The 22,891-nt window shown below is 46.9% G+C and overlaps 1 protein-coding gene across 2 annotated transcripts in view; it reads left to right on the top strand.

The window, feature by feature from the left end:
- The first annotated feature begins 1,056 nt into the window (after positions 1-1,056).
- Positions 1,057-22,891, top strand: part of DENND2A (DENN domain containing 2A) — a 98,255-nt gene continuing 76,420 nt past the window's right edge. For both annotated transcript variants that reach the window (XM_043872530.1, XM_043872531.1), the window contains exon 1: positions 1,057-1,405. The gene's annotated coding sequence lies outside the window, so the exon portion shown is untranslated. The remainder of the gene's footprint in view (positions 1,406-22,891) is intronic.

Below are 22,891 nucleotides of genomic sequence, written 5' to 3'. Positions count from 1 at the left end.
GTTTAACGTGTTTAGTTGAAATGGGTATGGTATGGTGGAGTTTGGGGAGATTTAAGGAAGTCTACAAAAGCTTCAAAGATCTTGTAGAATGAGCAAACCGCTCAGCAAAGGAGGAGACAGCTTTTCCATAACTGTGATATCTGAATAAGCCCCTCAGACCTCAGGTCCTCTGTCTGTAGGAACTGCCTGGGCGGCTGTAATGTTCCCCACTTTCTACAATCCTTTATTTTCTCTTTTCCCTCTCTCCTGCACACCTCTGAATTCATAGGCTAAGCCCCTCTTTCCCTTTTCTCGCCTTGCCTAGGCTTTAGTCCCGCCTTTTAGGAACCTGTGGACTGAAGACAGGAATGACTTTCCTGGGAGATAGAGATGGGCTTGGAGCCTTCCCCCACACCCACAAGTCACACTGCCAGCTCCATCTCCCTTCCAGCAGGGAACTCTTCTGCTCATCAGCTTTCCGCGGTCCCGGCATGGCCCGCAGCATCAACTGCCCACAGCATTTTCACGTGGACATTTTCTTTGGCAGTTATAAATCAAAATCAAAAGATCAAGCTTTGTCCCCCGATCTTTTGTCCTCCGCGAGCGGTGGCAGCAGGCGCCATAAAGTCGCTTTTCCTCTAGGAAGCTTTTCCTGACACCCACCCCACCCCGCCCCCCACGCGCGCCCGGTTCCGAGGCTCGTGCCCCGCGCTCAGGGGCCCTGGGCTTTCTCGGTCAGCGTCTCGGTGCAGACGGACTTGGAGCTGCAGAGCCAAGGGTGGTGGCTGACTCTTTGCCTCGGGCGTCCCACCCCCAGTCCTGCGCCCGAACCCCAGTCGGCGCTCCCACCAACGCGTTACAATGACTGGAGTGAGCTGAGGGCAGGGAGGGTCGCGGCCACTCCGCAGCATCTGTCTCAAGGGCTCAGAGCCCCGCTGAGCGCAAATAAACCCCCCGGCCGGGTGGAGACGCAGCCGGCCACGCGGTGGTCTCCAGCAAAGAAAGGGTTAAGCCGCCATTTCCCCACCCCACCCCCACCCCCCCAAAAAAAAGGGCGAGGGGAAGAGTCCGGCAGAAGGTCCTGTTTACGGGAGCCGCTCTAGGGTCCGCGCTGCCCTTGGAGAGGCGTTGCCGTGGCAACGGGCCGGGCGCCCGCCAGCTGCGGGTGAGCTCACCGAGCGCCGGCGGGCGGGGGGCGGCCCGGCTCAGAGCCGCCGCAGCCAGAGGAAGGGGCCGTCCTCCACTCGCCCAGAGAGGCGGCCAGGCGGCGGGCACGCGAGTGCGGGGCGCGGGGAGAGGCCCGGCCGACACGAGCGCGGGGGACTGCGGGCCATGGCGCCCCGGGCCCCCGCCGCGCGCCGCCCCCGCCCGCCCGAGCGCCCCCGAGCTGCGCCTCGGAGCCCGCGGAGCTGCGGCCAGCCAGGAGGTAGGGCTGGACCGGGGGACGCTGGAGGGGACGCGGGGGGACCGAGGAGGGGACGCGCGGGGAGGGGGCGATCGAGGAGGGGACGCGCGGTGCAGAGGGTTTTAGTGGGAGGAGAAAGACGACGGCCGGAGCTGCCTCGACCCGGAGCCGTGAAGTGGCTCTTTGCAGACCAAAGACGGGGTTTCCCGCGTGCGGACGTGGGGACCGAGGCGCTGCAGCCCGATCTGCGGGACTAGAGCAAAGTGTTGTCCGGACGTCCTTCCGGGAGCTCCCGAGGCCGTGGTCCCGCGCCCAGGAAACCAGCAGAAACCGGGCAGAGCCCCCGCCCTCCGCCGAGCCGAGTCCCAGGGGCGTCAGTGTGTGTGTGTGTGTTTAGCAAGAACCGAGAAAAGCTGAGCAGCCGGACCTCCCCCCGCCCCCCACTGTGGTCAGACTTTTTGCAGTGTTGAGAAAGCAGAAAGGTGAAGATGATTGCATGATCTTATTTCTCCCGCTTTCGCCGTCAGGATGGGGTTGGCAGCAGATGGAATCCAGGGGGAGTCTCTTAACACCGAATAGAAGGATATTTAGGAGGGTCACAGGGAACTGATTTCAAACCACATTAGAGAGCTAGACCTCAGCGAAGGAATCCTGTTCCGGAGGTCATCGGATGGGGAATCTGGACGTTGCCCTCCAGGGGCAGAGATTGGGGCAGGGGAAGGGCACTGACTTTGTTTTTAACCAGATGCTTACCAATGGCTCAGTGGTAAGGAATCCGCCTGCCAATGCAGGAGACTTGGGTTCGATCCCTGGGTGGGGAAGATCCCCTGGAGAAGGAAATGGCAACCTATTGCAGTATTCTTGCCGGGGAAATCCCATGGACAGAGGAGCCTGGCGGCCACGGTCCATGAGTTCACAGAGTCAGACAGGCCCGAGCGACTAAAACAGCAAGTTGGGGGAAGGAGCCGGAGAACTTTTAGCTGGTGTTGAGATACGCTTTAGGACTATGACTTCTCTAAGGTTCTAGGTGTCCCAACGTAATAATGGCCCCAGAGTTGCAATAGGCGCTACAGTAATTTTGTTATTAAACTTACACTTGCGATGGTTACTACATAAAAGAAAAGAACAATATCCTTTCTGCTTGCCAGTCATCAAGGAACAAACACACCTGAGGAGTGAAGGAGAAGCTTCTTTGGGGTGGGCTGCCTACAATGAGCAGAATTCTACAAGAAGTCAAGGGCAAAGAGGAAAGGCAGTGTTCTTAGGAAAGGCAGTGAAAAGGCTGGCCTTTCAGTCCTTTGATTCTGGAAGATTTGAACCCTGCTTCTCTGGTGCCTCAGATGGTAAAGAATCTACCTGCAACGTGGGAGAGCTGGGTTCAAGCCCTGGGTTGGGAAGATCCCTGAGAGAAGGGAATGGCTACCCATTCCAGTATTCTTGCCTGGGAAATCCCATGGACAGAGGAGCCTGGTGGGCTACAATCCATGGGGTCACTGAGTCCATGGACACGACTGAGTGACAAATGCTTTCCCTTCTTTTCGCTTTCCCTGTGTCGTATATTCATTCACTTAACAACTTTAAGCACTAGGCTAAGGGAATAAGGTATCTGCTTTCCTTCCAGGCGCTTACCATCCTAGCTGGCTAGTCAGACAAAAAACTAAATCCAGTTGTCATCTGGCCTCGCTGTGAGTGCTGTGTACTCGGGGAACCCAGAGCAGGGACGCCCACAGATTAGGTAAGGCCAGGCTGAGCCCTGAAAACCTCTTCGCCAACGAAGCAAAAGCAGAGAGGGTTGTTCCAGGCTGAGGGAACAGCCTGTGCAGTGTCCCAAGCAGGAGGGGAGAGGAACAGGCAAGTGTGGGGAGAATGCATGGTTGTAATTCCCAGAGGGAAGAAGGATCTCCCTGAAGCTGGAGCCACGAGATCACTCTGTATTCTAGAAAGTTCACTCTGCTTACTGGGTGGAGGCTCAGAGAGGAGGAGACGGAGGCCTTGCAGCACCCAAGTTGCAGTTACTAACCCGCAGGGTGACGGCAGTGGTGACGTGGATGGAGAGAGCCAAGAGATAAAGAGGTGGGACCTGGTGGCAGACTTGGGGACAGGGTCAGATGACTTAGACGAGCACTAAATGCAGAGACGCTCAGGAGAAAACAGAGCAAAGCAAAAGGAATGGAGATTTTGAATGGCCTGAATTTAGCAGATTACAACACTTGGACAATGAATTTGGCTCGGAATTCTCTGGCAGCTTAGAGACAAACAAAAATACTCTGGATTGCACAGTTTGGGATTTTGGACAAGAGAAAGCATACAAATTCATTTTCAGGACAAATTTTTTCCTGGAATTGAACTCAGCTGGGAATTTGTCATGTGGAAGTTTGTGTCAAGACTAAAGAGTAACATAGGAAAAAAAAAAACAAACTTCACTGTCAGTGTTACAAAAGATGGGACGATAAATCTCCACATGACCATTTTCCTATACCATCTTCCTGTTATGACTTGAGGACATACTGCATTTCTCAGGGGGGCCGAATGTGGCTCAGGCCTGTGGGCAGTGGTGATGTAGGGCAGTGTGGGCCCAGGGGATCCTATGGAGGAGCCGTGGGCTCTCAAATGGAGGAAGAGCTGATACCTACTCCGATGAACGTAGCAAGCACAGCATCCCAGTGCCTAACCATGAAGGGGGAAGCAGGAAAATCCCGGTATAGCCCATAGGCAGGTGGGCTGAGATTGGTCTGGAGAAGGAACCTGGTAAGGCAGAGCATTGGGAAGATTGGCATCGGAAATCCTGACCAAAGAGAAACAGAGTGAAACGAGCATTTGAGGATTCCATTCAGCTGGGCAAGTCCAGTTCCCCGAGTTGTCCAGTGGGGACAGGCCTTTGTGCCCTCCGACCTAATGTTAAGGCCGCTCCTAGGGGTGGGGGAAAGGGTGAGGCTCAAGACACCAGAGATCCACTCTGCTGAGGTCAGGGAGGGCAGGAAAACTGTTCACTGCAACATAAGGAATGTTGCAGAAGAACAGGGGGTGTGAGCTGGGTGGTTCTGCACTCAGCCGCTCATCTGGCCAGGCCCTTCCTATTGGTTTCTGCAGAAGGGTGAATCTGAAGAATATGTCAATGCATTCTTAACGTGCCCTCCAAAGTTTAAAGCACTTCTTGCCCACTTGTAGAAGTCTTGAGTAGGTAATTTAATGACGGGGTAATGATAATCTATCCCATCTGCCCTCCCATCACAATTCTTAGCATTTTAAACTCAGGGTACACATTAGAATACATGTTTAAATGCTGAGGGGAGGTGTTTTTTTAAACAACTGATGCCCGGGACCCACCCCAGACCAAGTAAATCAAAATTTCTAAGAACAGGCCCTGGGTATCAGTATTTTTAAAAGGTCCCAGGTGATTTTAAGGTACTTCCATGGTTGAGTGAGGTTGCTTTTAGCCGTCACCTAGAGGGCTCATCACCAGCGGGGACTGAAATCACAGATTCCAAAAGCAAAGACCTTGTAGAATTTAAAATTTGGAAGCCTGTTGCTTACAATGAAATCAGCTGGCTAGTCAGCCTTCACCATCAAGATCTAAAGCCACCTTGAAAAGATACAGGTAAGAAGGCTAGTATGGGTATGTGTGTAAAGTACTTTTTAACAAAAAGTCTAAAAGCATAATCACAGGCCTTCTACAGTTAGGTCTGCTTGGTCTAATACTATTGGACGCAGTGCCTCCCCTTAGCCAAAACTGAAAAGCCTTGGTACCTTTCTCTCTCTGCCTGGAACCCATATAGGTCTGTCTGTCTGGATTTCTGAGCCTCTAAGTTGTGGATTCTTTCTACTTCCCTCCTGATATATGTGTTCTCCGACCTCTGTCTTCTAGATTGGGAAGAAGCTGGGAGAAGTAGCTTGGCATTTAACATGCATAAAGTCTCAGTCAAAAGAAAGGAATCTCTAAGAGCTGAATTTCAGTAACTATGATAGGATAATAGGAGTAGTATCTTGAGGCTCAATGGCTTTCCCCAAAACCCTCAAGTATAGCTTGCAGGCAGTTGCTTCTTTGGCTGTGGACAAAGTTGACTCAGCCTCCCCCACGCTCTCTGGAACCTACCCCCTTTATTTTGCTTCCTGAGGGTCCATGGAATGTCTGACATTGTCAGACTTGTTGAGAGTGACAAAGACCCCTGCTTGGGCCTTGTGTCATGCCGTCTCCTGTGTCCCAGGCGTGGTCCCTTCTTCCTCCGCCAGAACCAGAAAGCTGCCACAGGCACCTGGGCTCTTTGAAACCCCTGGACTGGCCGCCCAGCTGAGGGACTCAGACACAACTGCCCCTTTAATGATGGGAGGCGAGTCAGTGCTTGGGACCGGAGTGAGTGATTGACTCAGTTCTTTGACTCAGTTCTCTACATTTGGCCCCAAAAGAAGGGAAGCCAGAGTCATACCATCCTTGACCCCCGTGTTAAAATCACTGTCCGATATGGGCAAAAATTAATCCCAGCTCAGTTTGCCTGGAAGTTGAACCCTTTGCCAACAAGAGCCCAGAATTGGCTTCCCTTTGACACATTCATCCTTGGCCTGTGGTCAGCTGAAAGAGGGATGAGCCTAAGACCCCGTTTTTCAACTGGCTGAACTACTAACAGTCAAGTTATGGTTCCCCCCAACACCCGCCACCCCCCCAGCCTTAGGGAAGGAAGGGATGAATCACCCTTGCAACAAGCTTAGGGAAGAGGATCTGTATTGTATTGGGGAACCTGAGGATTCATGCTTCCCTTCAGCAGGAGAGGAGGGCAGGATGGGCCTGGAGAGTGGGGACAGGACAGGAAGCCGTGACCATGACATGTCTTCCATGGTACCCACGCTTTCTGAGAGCTTGTGTATCTTATCAGGAGGGCTGTCAGACCAGTTCAAGCAGAGTTGCAAACACATTTCCTTTTTCGTTTTCTTTAAAAGTATACATTAAAACTTTCAGATTGAGGATTTCCCTGGGGGTCCAGTGGTTGGGACTCTGTGCTTCCAATGCAGGGGGCACGGGTTGGATCCCTGGTCAGGGAACTGGGATCCCACCTGCCACATGGTGTGGCCAAAAATTTTTTTTTTAAAGAAGTAAAACTTTAAGATTACTTTTATATACACGTGTATGTATTTATGTGTAAACTATAAAAACTATCCTTATTATAAAACATTTAAGTGCTAGTCACTCAGTCGTGTCCAACTCTTTGGGACACCATGGACTAAAGCCTGCAAGGGTCTTCTGTCCATGGGATTTCCCAGGCAAGAATATTGAAGTGGGTTGCCATTTCCTTCTCCAGGGGATCTTCCCCACCCAGGGATCGAACGCAGGTCTCCTGCATTGCAGGTGGATTGTTTACCAGCTGAGCCATCAGGGAAGCCCCAAGCAATACATAAAAAGGACAGCTGGTGTCCATGGGGTTGCAAAGAGCTGGACACGACTTAGCAACTGAACAACAACAAAAAGAACACAGTGAAAAATTTCCCCATACTTACTCCCTCCTCAGAGGTGATCACTGTTTGGTATGTATATTAAATCCCCCTAGACTTCTTTTCTTTGCATGTAATATATTATGTTTGTTTGTTTGTTACAAAAGTGGAATAACTGAACAGTATTGTGTGAGAATAATTCCATGTAGGACATAACATAGTCCTCTCCTTTCTAACAGCTACCTAGTCAGTCTTCTTTTGTATGAATTGACTTTAACACATTTGTTTTGTATGAATTTCTTTAACACATTGTCTATTGATGAGTAATTAGTTGCTTCTGATTTTAACCACTGTGAACACTCTCCAGCACTTGTTCCAACATTTCTGTATATAAATTCCCAGAGGTGGAATTGCTAAATTAAAAAATTTCAAAGCCAAATGTATATTGAGTGTATCCATGCCCAGTGATGTATATTTTAATGAAATGAGATTTTTTTTTTAATTTATTTATTTTTTAAGTGAAAGTCACTCAGTCGTGTCCAACTCTTTGTGACCCCATGGACTCTTCAGTCCATGGAATTCTCCAGGCCAGAATGTTGGAGTGGGTAGCCTTTCCCTTCTCCAGGGGATCTTCCCAACCCAGGGATTGAACCCAGGTCTCCCGCGTTGCAGGTGGGTTCTTTACCAGCTGAGCCACCAGGGAAGCCCACTTTATTTTTTAATTGAAGGATAATTGCTTTACAGAATTGTGTGTTTTCTATCAAACATCCACATGAATCAGCCATAGGTATACATATGTCCCCTCCCTCTTGAACCTCCTTCCCATCTCCCTCCCCATCCCACCCCTCTAGGTTGGCATAGAACCCCTGTGTGTGTTCCCTGAGACATACAGCAAATTCCCATTGGTTGTCTATTTTACATATGATAATCTATGTTTCCATGTTACTCTTCCCGTACATCTCACCCTCTCCTCCCCTCTCCCTGTGTCAATAGGTCTGTTCTCTCTGTCTGTTTCTCCATTGCTGCCCTGCAGATAAATTCTTCGGTACCATCTTTCTAGATTCCATACATGTGCATTAGTTTATGATATTTATTTTTCTCTTTATGTCTTACTTCACTCTGTATAATAGGCTCTAGGTTCATCCACCTCATTAGAAATGACTCAAATGCATTCCTTTTTATGGCTGAGTAATATTCCATTGTGTATATGTATAAAATGGGATTTTGATACTCAGTTTTTGAAAAATTATAAAATAGTATTACCTCTCTCACCCTCATTCCCCACTGAATTTACTAAGAATTTCTATTTAAGTTAGAAATTGTGTACATTCATAGAGGCAATCTATTATCTTGAGTTGTGTTAAATTTTTCAAGGCAACATATTGAAACTAGAGTTTCTAAGAATTTTTCTATGGTTTATAGCTCATCATCCAACAAATTATCCCAATATTCTCTCTTGCTGTTGGTTTGTGTTCCGAAAATCTTGATCTCATATAACCACGAGTTCATATAATTGTGTAGGCTAAAACCTAGAATGAGCAGAGTGGGTTACACATAAGAGCCAGCCCAGGGAAATAATTCAAGGTGTCTTCCTCTTTCTCCATCACGTTGTTGTTCAGTCACTAAGTTGTGTCTGATTCTTTGTGACCCCATGGACTGCAGCACACCAGGCCCCCTTGTCCTTCACTGTCTCCTGGAATTTGCTCAAATTCATGTCCACTGAGTCAGTGATGCCATCCAACCATCTCATCCTCTGCCACCCCCTTCTCCTCCTGCCCTCAATCTTTCCCAGCATCAGGGTCTTTACCAGTGGGTCGGCTCTTCACATCAGATGGTCAAAGAGTTGGAGCTTCAGCATCAGTCCTTCCAATGAATATTCAGGGTTGATTTCCTTTAGGATTGACTGGTTTGATCTCCTTGTAGTCCAGGGGACTCTCAAGAGTGTTCTCCAACACCACAGTTTGAAAGCATCAGTTCTTTGGTGCTCAGCCTTCTTTATGGCCCAACTTTCACATCCATACATGACTACTGGAAAAAAACATAGCTTTGACTATATGGACCTTTGTTGGCAAAGTGATGTCTCTGCTTTTTAATCCTGTCTGTTTATGTCATAAGGGTTGGACTTGATTTAGCCCCAAGTTCTCTGCAAATCCACTTTGTACAAAAGATAGGGTAACCCATATACAAAGTGGGACACTTGGAAAGTAAAAAAGGAGCACTAAAGATTAATTGTTTGTTTGTATGTTTTATTTAAACATATATACCTCTCTTCATTTTTTCTTAAAGTACTCGTGAAAGTATTTACTTGAAAGGGAAAAGGACAGTATCAAATTTTAAATATAAAAATAATTCTTATAGTAGAATTAGTAGTATCTAAGGATATGATCTACCACATTGGCTGGGTTGGTATATATTGTTTTCTACTTGTTTCTCGCTATTTTTCCATTAAAAAACAAACAAAAAAATAAATTGTTAATTGCTATAGAGCCAGCCAGCCTGTCCTGGGACCGTCCCTGCAAACTGCCACCTGGTGAAGGGCTGGACATGCCCATCCATTCTTCCTGCAGGTCTAAATGTACCAACCCAGGGACATGATTTCGTGTCAGCCCTCTGCCCCCCAGCTTTTCTTAACTCCCCCCTAGAGTAGAGACCTGAGTGCAGGGAAGGAGGAGGGGTCCGGTGGCTCACCCAGTGCTGCGTGTCATCTCCTTCCCACTAAACGAGTCAGAGGAGATGGGTACCACTGTCCCTGCTGCCCACAGCTTACTGTGGAAGAAAATACAGCTGCCTTTTCCCAGCAGATTGGAACCATTAAAGCAGAACATTCTATAATTTTATGTGTGCTTCCCACGTCCCTGGGAAATACAGACTCAACCTCCCAGATGACCGAGCAGAGGTATTTGTGGGAAACTGTGCCACAGATCAGGATTAAAACTGGCCTTGCATGGTCAGGAGAGAAGTTTGCTGGGGAAGAAACCACAGAGCACTGATTCGGTCACTGGGCAGGAGCGTTGGGGCAGCCTGAGACGTAGAACCTGCATCCCTGCAGCTGGAGTGGGACCAGTTTTTCAGGCACAGACTTGGTCAGGGCGGCGGCTGGGAAGACACGGACTACCAAAGCAGCATGCCGGGGCGCTGGGCTTCTCCCAGGGCAATGTCTCTAGCTCACTGCAGGTCCAGAGGGATTTCTCCACTCGCTGCTCTGAGCTGGAGGTGAGAGTCATTCAGATATGAAATGAAGTGTGTGGTCAGCCAACCCCACATACAAATCCCTGGCCGCCTGACATCCCTTTCCATCTGGTCCGTTTCATCATCTGTGTCTGTGACAATCAATAAACACACACAGCTCCCAGGACATCAAACAGGGACCAGCGCTCTGTTTACCCAGCAGCTGAACTGATGCATCTAACAGGGTAGAAAAACATCAGAGAGGAGGGGCTCCTTGATGCTTCCCCAAGTGATGAGACTTGGTGATTCTGGCACCACAGAGGCAGAGTCAAGAGAGGTTCCTGTACCAGCTCTCCTTTCACCTGCACTCAGGGAATCCAAGATCCTTGACCTGGGACAGAGGGAAGAGTGACAGGGAAGAGTCAGAGTGCTTCTAGACACATACACAGTCCGGGTTCAGGCTGGCTGTTGACTGGAGAACAAGAGAGGAAAAAGGCTGCTTTCAGGATGGGGAGACAGAACACCTGCCTGAGCCCCCAGGGCAGGACCACAAGCTCCCCCTCATGTCTCTGAGATCTGGCCTCCATCCCCGACTGTCTGCAGAGACTTCATCCCGTTACTGATGGTGCAGCCACTGTACAGCTGGTTCACTGTTCCCAGTTTCTGAGCTTCCTAACATACGTGACTCGCCTGACCCAGGTCACGGTCAATATAACATTGCTATGGTGACATGTCTGCACCGCTTGTTAAAAGGCTGAAAACGCTTCTCTGAATAGTCACTCCTGGTGTCCCACCATTCTGGGAGCCCCCCCATGACCACAGCCAGCCATGAAAGGGTCATCAGTAAGACCCTGGCGATTGGCTGGGGCCCGAGCCCCACCTTTGTGAAGCATTTTGAATAATGCCTCCTCCCCTGAGACACCACACCATCTGGGTTATGCTAATTGTCTATGGAGTCGATCTCCTTCACTGATTCCTTTTCTTCTCAGTCAACAAGCACCCATAAAACACCAAGATCAGGTCCAGATGGACACTGTGGAAGAATAAAAAGAAGCCCAAGGCAGGTGTTCTGCCATCAAACCTCTCTGTCCAGTTGGAAGACCCAGATGAAGAAACATCGTAAAGAGCTCAATCAAGAGAGAGTCACCCCCACACCTCTGTTCCTCACTCTCTTCTTTGGCTTCACTATCCCCCCAGGGAGAGCTTATCCACGCTCACTGGTTCTTCGGCTGTGTCCGCAGTTCTTCTCCACTCCCGCCCCCAGGGTTGTTCTCTCTCCAGAATCTTAGGTCTCTATCTCTGACTGCTTGCTCTATATGTTCCTCTTGAATATATCAGTTCATATCTCCCATCATGTGCATGCCTGCTCAGTCAGTCAGTTGTATCTGACTCTGTGTGATCCTGTGGACTGTAGCCTTCTAGGCTGCTCTGCCCATGGGATTCTCCAGGCAAGAATACTGGAGTGGATTGCCATTTCCTACTCCAGGGGATCTTCCCCACCCAGGGATTGAACTCGCATTGGCAGGCAGGTTGATAAAAATTGCAGGGATTGAATCTCCTGCATTGGCAGGCAGATTCTTGACCACTGAGCCTCCTGGGAAGCCCCTTCTATCGTGGATCCTGTTTATATTCTGTGGAGAGCAAATCTTACCTCCGCTTTCTGATTCCAGAATGTCTCCAAGTCTCATCTGCCTTCCATCCTCTTCTCCGTGTTTCCCCATCACATGTCCTAGAGCAGCCGTCCCACCATCAGTCTCGTGTCCAGGGCAGGACATACTGTCCCCTTTTCTTCATGCTCTTGCTTCACCTGAACGCCTCTCCCAACTAGTCCAAAGGGCCACCAGATTCTACATCTTCTCTGAAGCAGTCCATGACCCCTCTGACTCTCATTGCCTGCCCACTTCTAAATTCCTCCAGTTATATTTCTTTCATAACATTTACCACTGTGGTTTGAATTTAGTCCCTAAACCCCTCTCACATTGTGGCTTTTGTTAAACATGTTGTCAGGCATCCCCTGGACTTTTAAACTAATCTTTTGGTGTTGAACAGCTGTAATCTTTCATTGCCATAGGTTGATTGGGTTTGCATCTTTTATCCCTAGCTCTAGGGTGGGGACCATTCCTCCATGTGTGTATTTCCCAGCAGCACCTCATGTGCTCAGCTCCTTGATTGATCTTGTGGATTAATTTCAAACCCATCCATGCTGGCTCAGATTAGTTAAATAAAAATTGCCCATATCTCAAAACTTAGCTAAATAAAACAGAGCACATTCCCAGGCATTACACAACTTCTGAGTACAAAACACCAAGCATAGATAGTAAACAAAAAGAAATGGAGCCTCAGCTTACAAGGAGCCAGAAAACAGGATGGGAGGGGAGGGGAATCCGGGCGAGCAGGCCGTGCTAATGGGGTGGGTTCCTCCTAACTTTCACTTCTGGCTTCGGGGCTGAGCCGTGACTTTAATGAAAAGGGAAGGGGGTCAGTTCCTTTTCCAATTTCAAAACCAGTTTTTGCAGATTACACTGTAACAGGAATGATATTTTTGAGAGGTTTTACAGCTTTACCACACTTGCAGACAATTGAGGCTGGGTCTGCAGGTGACTCAGATGGTATAGAAACTGCCTGCAATGCAGGAGACCTGGGTTCAATTCCTAGGTTGTGGAAGATCCCCAGGAGAAGGGAATGGCTCCCCACTCCAGTATCCTTGCCTGGAGAATTCCATGGACAGAGGAGCCTGGCGTACTACAGTCCATGGGGTCGTGGAGAGTCGGACGCAACTGAGTAACTAACACTTTCTACAGCCCTGCAGATGAGGAGGTTGTATTAGTATTGTCATTATTAACATCAATATCATAACAAAGTCCTGTATTTTTACTTGTATTATTTGGCAGGATTAAGTTCATAACAACAGAAGCTGTGTTGAGCTTCTCACAGGACATGTAATGCCCACTGCTTCCCAGGTGCCATCTCGGGTAAGCCTTTCAAAGCAGGAGCTGTTCCTGTCACTACTTTACAGAAGAGAGAACCAAGGCTGAGCAAAATAACTGGCCCGAGGTCCCATGACTCTCAAGCAGCAGAGCTGGAGTTTGAATCTGGGGCTGTGTGCTTCCAAACCCTTTGCTTTTAACCCCCACGATACGCCTTCTTTCAAGCGCCTTCCCAGCACTGGGAGTGGAATGGGAGCAGCCCCAGCCCCCGGCTCCCTCTCTGGGCTCGGGGAGCCATGGTGCTGGCCCCCGGCAAAGGGGATGGGAGATGACGTCTCCCTCCAAGATTGCTGCCTTTTGTCCAAATGTGCTGGCCGGGATCCAGGCTGGAAACTCTCTGCTCATGGAAAGAAAGAGAACAGAAGCCAGCAAAAAGAGGGTGGGAAAGGGTCTGAGGGGGGAGGAAGGGAAGAGGAGGGCCGGAAGGCGAGAGGGAGAGGAGGTGGGGAGTGCGGCGTGTGGGGCAGCACAGCTGGAGCCGGGGCGGGCTGCCGGAAGGAAATAAAGCATGGCCTTCTGTGCATCCCCCCCAAGTGGCTACTTCTGGTGTGGAGTGAGTGGCCAGGTACCCAGGGGCCAGGACACAGGACAGACCCCACCGGGGGCCCTCCTCCCTGCCTCAGTACTACTGATCAATGCATGAGTGATAGTTGCTCAGTCATGTCCAACTCTTTGCGACCCCATGGACTGCATCCCACCAGGCTCCTCTGTCCATGGAATTCTCCAGGCAAGAATACTGGAGTGGGTTGCCATGCCCTTCAGGAGATCTTCCCAACCCAGGGATCAAACCCAGGTCTCCCGCACTGCAGGTGATTTCTGTACTGCCTGAGCCACCAGGGAAGCCCCACTATCAGTGAGGCCAGGTTAAATTGAACATGAGGAAACCCTTCAGAGGGAAAAATAAATCCCAAAATGGCAGCCCAAGGGCTGCCTCTGGAAATGGACAGGATGGCCAGGTGGTGCCCTGGGGCCAGGGTGTGCTTGGAGAGGAGGGAGGGGGTGAATAAAACCCAATCAAAACAATTCCCTGAGTAGCTAGTCTGTATCCAGGAGGGGAAGGCCTGTAATCTGCCCCCAAAGCTCTCGACTTGGCGTTAGGCACCCGGACTTGAATCTGACAACCTGGTTTCATTTGGCATCCATGTGGCCTTGGGGAAAGTTCATCTCTCCAGGCCTTGCTTCCCACATCTGTAAAGGCGAGGCAACTGTAGGGTGGGTGTGAGGAGTTGGTGAAGCAATCTGTTTGGAATCTTGCCTAGAAAATAGTCAGTGTTCGATAAGTGTTTATCATTCATTCATTGTTGCAGTTTAATCTGAGGTGTTAAACATAACTACCTGAAATCCTAAATCAAACATATAAATAACAATTAAAGCCAACCATGAAAGAGATACCACATGGTTATGCACATTTATTAGGGTTACCAAGTGTAGATAAGTTAAAAAAATATCCAGAGAAATTCAGAGGACAGGGGGAAGAACTTCAGTTTGGGGTTTGGCCAGGGCTAACTCCAGAAAGAAGAAAAGAAGGATATGTAATTAGTAGGCCCAGATTCCCCTGGAATAACTTCTCTATAGAAATGTGTGTGTATGAGCTAAAGTCACTTAGTCATGTCCAACTCTTTGTGACCCCATGGACTGTAGTCCACCAGGCTCTTCAACCATGGGATTTTCCAGGCAAGAATACTAGAGTGATTGCCATGCCCTCCTCCAGGGGATCTTCCTGACCCAGGGACTGAACCCATGTCTCTTAAGTCTCCTGCATTGGCAGGTGGGTTCTTTACCAGTAACACCACCTGGGATTTTGGGCTTCCCTTATAGCTCAGTCGGTAAAGAATCTGCCTTCAGTGCAGGATTCGATTCCTGGGTTAGGAAGATCCGCTGGAGAAGGAAATGGCAACCCACTCCAGGTTTGATTCCTGGGTTGGGAAGATCCCCTGGAGAAGGAACCCACTATAGTATACTTGCCTGGAGAATCCCATGGACAGGAGCCTAGCAGGCTACAGTCCATGGAGTCACAAGAGTCAGACACGACTTAGTGAATAAACCACCACCACCACCTGGGAAGCCCCCGTATAGAAACATGAATCTATACATTTTTCTGGGGAAGAGAAAGGAGCATGGAGAAGGTGAATGAGTCCCACATGGGGTGACAGGAGCCTTGAGTCCTGTTCTTGCCTCTGCCACCCCCCAGACAGGTGACTGAGGCTAGATGAGCCACAAAATCCTGGCCCACATTGTGGTCATTTCTAACCCTTCTTATCTGCTCCCATCCTCTGTTCGTATTAAGGAGCTTCTCCATGCCAAGGGCTTTTCTAGCTTCATTATGTATCTTTATCCCCCCTTTCCTCTTTGAATTTCCACACTAGACTGAGGACTGTAAGAAGCACTGTCATTTACAGGCTGGGTTCCCAGTGACTGATGGGGGTCACGAGGGGAGAGCTGCTGAGGCCAGGAGGAGGATGTGGAAGGCTGGGTCAACCAGTGCAGGCGTCATTCCCAACAGGGTCCTGGGAGAGGGGCTCAGCATTTCCTGAAGGGAAATGACTCCCATAAATAGACAGAGGGATGGGAAAAGGACTCGTCCATCCCTTTCCTACTGTTAGCTCAGCTCTTTTGCTGGTGGGCAGACAATGCAACCTCTCTAAATGTTTTTCATTCGGATGTGTCCCTGCCAGTGTGTGTGGAAGAGATGTGAGATCCGCTTTCTTGTATACTGTAGATCCAAAATAAGAACCGAAGAAGGCATACATTCCTTTATTTGTTCATTTACCCACAGTGACCTCTCATTGGTCCACTCCAATGTAAGGCCAGAGTTTTTTCAGTGAGGTTTTATTAGGAAGGAAAGAAGGAAACTGTAAGCCTTCTGATACCATGTCCTATTTAAAACTTTATCCTAGACTCCAGCAGATCCTCTTGTATCGATGCTTATAATATGTTGTTCAGGTCCTTAGAAAGATTAGTTCTCATGACATGGCTTTCTTTCCTAAGGCTTTGATTCCATTATGTTAATTATATTGTTACTGTTTTTTTTTTTTTTTAATTATTTTACCCATCTGATTTAAAAAAGATGAACTAAGGCTTCAGATGTTCTCAACACCTTCAGTGATGGGTCTCCCCAGGAACAGGAAGGAACTTCTTGACTCTCGATAGTGTAACAGGAATGATAAGATCACAGGCAACTTCTGTGCCAGGCTGGAGGCAAACCCAATGGGGGTTTGGTTTCCTTAGTAGCTGCAGTTGGCTCAGCTTCAGTCATATGGGTGCAGATTCACGTTTAAAACTCACATGCACACTAGCTTTCTTTTTTCGTTTTGGGAAAGTACTTGAACATAGATTGAACATGACACTGTGTTAGTAGGGATTCTTTTGATTGCTTAAGCAAACAAGGGCATAAAGATATTTTATGGAACCTGTGGGCAGGAATGCAGCCTGGCCCTAAAGGCAGATTGGACTGAGGGAGTGCAGAGCCCTCTTTCTGCGAGTATCATGCTTCTCCCCAACAGCTCAACTCCCTCTGCTCCGTGGTCCGCAGGCTGAAAATGGCTGCCTCACAGCGCCATGTTTCCGTGTTCTGGCCACACACATTGACGCAACTCCCTGGCAGTGGAACCTGATTGGCCCAACTTTCAGTTAGGTCTCCTCTAGAGCCAATCAGCTGTGGCAGGGGGTGGGATCATCAGTCAAACATGGCTGCCCGGGTCCCTGTGGCCTCAGTGGAGGAGGGAAGGGGCGGTTTGCAGGAAAGGGGCTGCTTTGTGAGGTAGGCAAGCACCAGGAAGTGCTTGTGAGATCTACTACACAGTTATATTTCTGTAACCCTACTGTCTTCATTTGTCTTAACCGTTGTACCCATAAGAATTCCTCAGATTCACTTGCTACTTTGCTAGAGCTAGTGCTTGTGAAGGAGGTAATGGTGTCCTAGAGTGAGGGCTTTGGGGCTGCACACCTCTTAAAATCCCAGGGGTACTGTTACAACTTCCTGATATGTACCTGGTGCATGCTTGCCAGATGCTTAGTGTCTCTGTCTCTCTCCACCCCCTACCCACTCCTCTTCCCTTCCCCACTCCACTTCCCTCCCTCCCTCCCTACTGTCTTTTAAAAATAACAGTCTTATTGTGGTATAATTCACATACCATAAAAATTAATCCATTTAAAGTGTATAATTTAATGATTTTTAGTATATTCACAGGTTGTGCAACCATCACCAATCAGTCTTAGAACATTTTTGTCACTTGGACAAAGAAACCCAATAAATACCCCTTAGCCACCACTCCCAACGCCAGCTCCATCTGCCTCAGCCCTTAGCAACGACTAATTTACTTTTTGTCTTTGTAGATACCTCTGTTCTAGATATCTTATATAAATGGACTTATACAATATGTGGCCTTTTGTGATTGGCTTCTATTCCTTTAGCTTGGTGTCTTACTACTCGTCTTCTTATCCATGTTGTAGCATATGTCAGTACTTCATTGCTTTGATGGCTGGGTATTATTTCATTGTATGGGTGTACCACATTTTGTTTATTCATCAGTTGATGGCACTTGGACTATATCCACTTTATGGCTATCAAGAATAATGTGTTGTGAATATTAATATACAAGTACATATGTGGATGTGTTTTTTCATTTATGTGTGTGTGCATTTGTATGTGTGTGCATGCACACAGTCATAGTCCAACTCTTTGCGACCTCATTGGCTGTAGCCCACTGTGCTCCTCTGTCCATGGAATTCTCCAGGCAGGAATAATGGAGTGAGTTGCTGTTTCCTTCTCCAGGGGATCTTCCCAGTCCAGGGATCAAACCTGTGTCTCCAGCGTTGGCAGGAGAATTCTTTACCACTAGTGCCACCTGGGAAGCCCTCATTTCTCTTGGGAGATGTGTTATTTCTATGATTATGTTGGTTAAGTACTTAATGCAGTGCCTGACAGATCACAGGACAAAACAGTGTTCATTTCCTGACCCTGACCTTCCCAAAGATTATGAATGAAAGCTATTTCCTGCTTGCCGCCCTTGAAAGAAGAGGGGTCAGGCCTTCAGGTTACTGTCCCCAGGGGTACTGGCACCACTGAGTAGCAGATTCTTGCATCAGACTGTGAGAGATGTTGATGGGGTGGTTCTGGTTGAAGGTACTAAGAGAGCAGATAACAAGGTTTGGAGGAGAAATATAAAATTTGGAGTAGAAAGATACAAATCATAAGATTCTCTATTCCGCTACCTAAACACTGTGATCTTGGGCCAGTCTCTGAAGCTTAATCTTCTCTTCAAAATAAGCCTAACAAGAATTACACCTGAAAATCGGGAGGAGGGCAGGGGCTTATGTATGTTATAATGCGCATATGATGTGAAAATCAGGTGCTGTATGAATGAATGATAAACTCTTGCGGGGGGGAGTCAGAATTTTGAAACTGCATTCAAATCATAGCAGGTTCAGAGGGCATTTGGAGCTCTTGAGGGGCAGTGGTCAGATCCTTCAGGGGCTGCTGTCAACCCCTCAGGGCTGCAGCCCCTCTGTGGAACTAGCTCTTGCCTGCAGCTGGATTTCTGGCTCTGAGAAAGACCCATGTCATCCGCAGTTTATCAGGACCGCAGGCACATCAGATCTGCAGTGTGATCTTAACTTGAAAACCTTTAGGCCGGTCAGTAAATCCCCCATTTATGAGAAAGTCCATCTTTGCCCTAGTGATTTAAGATAGCCCCGTGATCATATGTAAAGTCCTATGAGTACTTGGAGGACTTCCCTGTAGCTCAAATGGTAAAGAATCTGCCTGCAATGCAGGAGACCAGGGTTCCATCCCTGGGTTGGGAAGATCCTCTGGAAAAGAGAATGGCAGTCCACTCCAGTATTCTTGCCTGGAGAATTCCATGGACAGAGAAGCCTGGAGGGCTACAGTTCGTGGAGTTGCGAAGTGTCGGACACGACTGAGTGACTAACACACACACACATATGAGTACTTAGGTCTGTGTCTAGACTATCTGTTCTATCAATCCATTTATCCATTCTTATGGCAGTACCATCCTGTTTTAATTGTAGAGGCTTTATAGTATGTGTGAATATCTGGTAGGGCCAGTCACCTCTGCCCCTCAGTTTTTTTATTTTCCTGTGTTTTCCTAACTCTTCTTGCATATTTGGTAATCTGGTTTTAAAGAGTTCAGTGTCCTCCTGAGAGGTCCTGTTGGAGGGTCAGGAGTCATTTGGGGTTGAGTTGTCTTTTGGACCTGGGTGTGCTGACTTACTTCAGTAAACTGGTTTTGTAAGATTCTGTTTTCTTTTAGATTCATAAGCACTGAAGGCTTCTAGTGGCTGGATAGCACTCATATTCCCTGAAGCTCCAAAAGAGCAATTCAGAACACTCTTTAATTGAAGGAGAATATTAAAACTTGGTAAATTTAGATAAAAGAGTACATGAGTTTTCTGTACTGTTCTTGCAGCTGTTCTATAAACTTGAAATGCTTTTGAAAGTAAAAAAAAATTAATGTCATTCTGCTTCTGGTAACATTTGGTAAAAACTTTCAGAAACCTGTACAGGTTGTGTTCAGATTCTGTCTTAGTTCCCATCTCGATTGTGGAAATCTAGCAAATGAGTTAGGTGTCATTCCTTAAAGAATCAGTGCTGCTTTTCATTTAGTGGCTTGTCCTTCCTTAAACATTTAGCCATTTGAAGATTATGCAGACATCTGTGTTTTTCACCCATACACCCCAAAGCAAATTCAGCCCACCCTCTAAGCCCAGATACACAAAAACAACCTGCTGTCACCTGTTTTGTTTATCATATCATGTTTTGTATTAGAGACATTTGTTTACATCTTTTTTGTGTCAGCTTTTTTTGAGATTTATTTGACATTTAACATTGTGTACTAGGGGCTTCCCTAGTAGCTCAGACGGTAAAGCATCCGCCTACAATTCAGGAGACCTGGGTTCGATCCCTGGGTCAGGAAGATCCCCTGGAGAAGGAAATGGCAACCCGCTCCAGTATTCATGCCTGGAGTATTCCATGGATAGAGGAGCCTAGTGGGCTGCAGTCCATGAAGTCTCAAAGAGTTGGACACAACTGAGCGACTAACGCACACACTGTGTAAGTTTTAAGTATGTACTCGATGATTCGATATATGTGTATGTTGTGAAATGATTGCCATATTCGGTTAGTTAACACATCCATGATCTCACACAGGTAACTTTTTTTGTTTGTGTTGTGAAAACATTTAAGATCTACTCCTCTCTTATTAACTTCCAAGTATATAATACAGTATTGTCATGTGAATGACATGACATTCACAGGATGAGGATGAAAGCTCTCAGGGGGCAAGAAAAATGGTTTATTTCACATTTCCCCTAGTATCACTTAGTTCCTGTGGGAAGTAAACACTAATAATTGGAAGAATGAATTACATGAGTCATTTCCCTAATAGCCATAGGTCCCCATATAATCTCTTTGAACCCACTGAAAGAGTGGGTTCTGTACTAGGAAGTGGTTACTGGAGACCAGGATCCAAGTCTTGGTGGTCACTAAGGGAAAGGAGGTAATGAGAATAAAGTACCACTTATCCTTCTGTTCAGGAGATACTATGGCAAAGCCAAATAAGTAATGAAGTGATGGGCTCAGCTGAGACCCATGCCCTGCAGTTGTGGTTGTGGCTGAAAAGCAACTGTGTGGCCTGTTGGGAGCACCAGGGCAGACCAGACACCCACAGATAACAGTAGAGTTTACATTTTTCCCCTGTTATTTACAATAGTGATAATGTTGTTTAGTCACTAATTCGAGTCCCAATTTTTGCGACCCCATTGACTGTAGCCCACCAGGCTCCTCTGTCCGTGGGATTTCCCAGGAAAGAATACTGGAGTGGGTTGCCATTTCCTTTTCCAGGGCATTTTCCCAGCCCAGGGATTGAACCCATGTCTCCTGCATTGGCAGGCAGTTTCTTAACCGCTGAGCCACCAGGGAAGCCACTAGTGACAATAATGCATGTGTGAGCTCAGTTGCTCTGTCTTGTCCAACTCTTTGTGACCCCATGGACTGTAGTCTGCCAGGCTCCTCTATCTGTGGAATTTTCCAGCTAAGAATGCTGGAGTGGATTGCCATTTCCTCCTCAAGGGGATCTTCCTGACCCAGGGATCAAACCTGCATCTCCTGAGTTTCTTGCATTGCAGGCGGATTCTTTACTTCTTGAGCCCTCTGGGAACCCCCATGATAATGCATGTTTATTACCAAAACATTGGAAATATATTTTTTGTTGAAAATATAGATAAGTGAACAGAAAAAAAATTATTCAAAGTTTCTTCACTGATGACAGCTCCTGTTAATCCTTTGTTTTATTTCCTTCTAGTCATATTCTTACGTGTGAGATTTTGTCTAGGAATTGATTTTTTCTCCCCCCCCACCCCCTTTAAAAACATGTTTTATTCATATTGTATGCAAGCTTTTGGGTCTTTTTCCTTTTGTCTAACATCACAACGTGAACTTTTTTTCCAATAGTAATAGTCTTTTTTTCTTTAGCTTCTTAATTTACTTTTTAAAAATAACAGCTTTATTGAGATATAATTCACATATAGTTCAATTTACACATTTAAAGTGTACACTTTAATGGTTTTTAGTGTATTCACAGAGTTATGCAACCATTATCACAGTCAATTTTAGAATATTTTCATCAGTCCAGAAAGAAACTCCATACTCGTTAGCAGTCACTCCCCTTTTTTCTCACCCACCCACTTGGGGCCTAGGCAACCACTAATCTACTTCCTATCTCTATAGAATGGTAGTAGTCTTAAACATAATTTAATTTGCTTCATAATATTTCATTGAATGTATTATAGTTTATCATTACATTGCTTGACACTTGAGTTGTAGTTTTCAGTATTTTAAATAAGATAGCCATGAACATTTCTGTGTACATTTTTCCATATACAGGATTATTCTTTAGGTAGACTCCCAAAGTACAGAAATGTAGACTCACAGAACCATGAAAAGAGAGGCCCACAAAAAAACCCTCAGTCTCTCTCCCAGATCACTCACTAAGTATTTATTAAATTCAGCTTGATGTAAAAGGATAAACCAATTGCTGATCTCAAAGAGCTTAACAGCACCCAGAATAATGAGCTAGAGTCTAACTCACATCTGGTTTAGATAATGTAATATGAGGCCACGGAGATACTGTCTAAGGAGCACCAGACTTTGGCTCAAAACATAGACTCATTCCTGGTTCTGTCACTTAAGAGCTGTTGTATGAACTTAAACAAATGACAGCTTCCCTCGGCTTGATTTCCTCATCAGAAAAATGGTAGGAGCGTTGACCCTGACTTCTGTAGAGGTTAGAAATAAGAAGTGGCTTCTGGCCTAGCCAAACACAGAAGGAAAAACAAGTTTAATTGTTTGGGAGCTGAAAGAAGTTAGAACCTGACTCTTCCCAGTTTGGTGACCTGTAATACCTAAAAAGCAAAAAGAAGTGTACTTTTTTGTTTAACAAAAAACTACATACCTGAATCCAGATTTTTAAACCATATTTTGGCAGTGTTAGCATATTTTATAACTCTCATAACTCCTACTGTTATGGTTTATGGCAAACTCACAGTAACTTTTTCTAGACAGGTGACATGAGTAGTAATGAAGCCTTAATTCAGGAGGCCTGACACCACTAAAACCTTATACGCACAGTAGTTTAGTGTTCATAGGCAAAATGGCCACCTAATTGTACTTTTCGCTTTTTATCCCCCCACAAAATGATGAAGCCAAAGCAACATATGGAAGTATTTCCCCATTGTAAGTGAGTGAGGGGAAACGCATGATTTGCAAATATTGTCAAGTGAAAAATGTGTTTCCATCCTGCTAAGGTGGCCAACTACATCTCTCTATGTAAGAATGTTCTGCAGATGTGAAGAACTCCTTCCCGGGTTTACTAAAAGTGAGAACAGTAAACATCTTTTGCTCTCTCTGGCCTCA

The sequence above is a fragment of the Cervus elaphus genome, chromosome 18, assembly GCF_910594005.1.
Source record: "Cervus elaphus chromosome 18, mCerEla1.1, whole genome shotgun sequence".
NCBI classification, from domain to species: Eukaryota; Metazoa; Chordata; class Mammalia; order Artiodactyla; family Cervidae; genus Cervus; species Cervus elaphus.
This window is presented reverse-complemented; position numbering and strand designations above follow the sequence as displayed.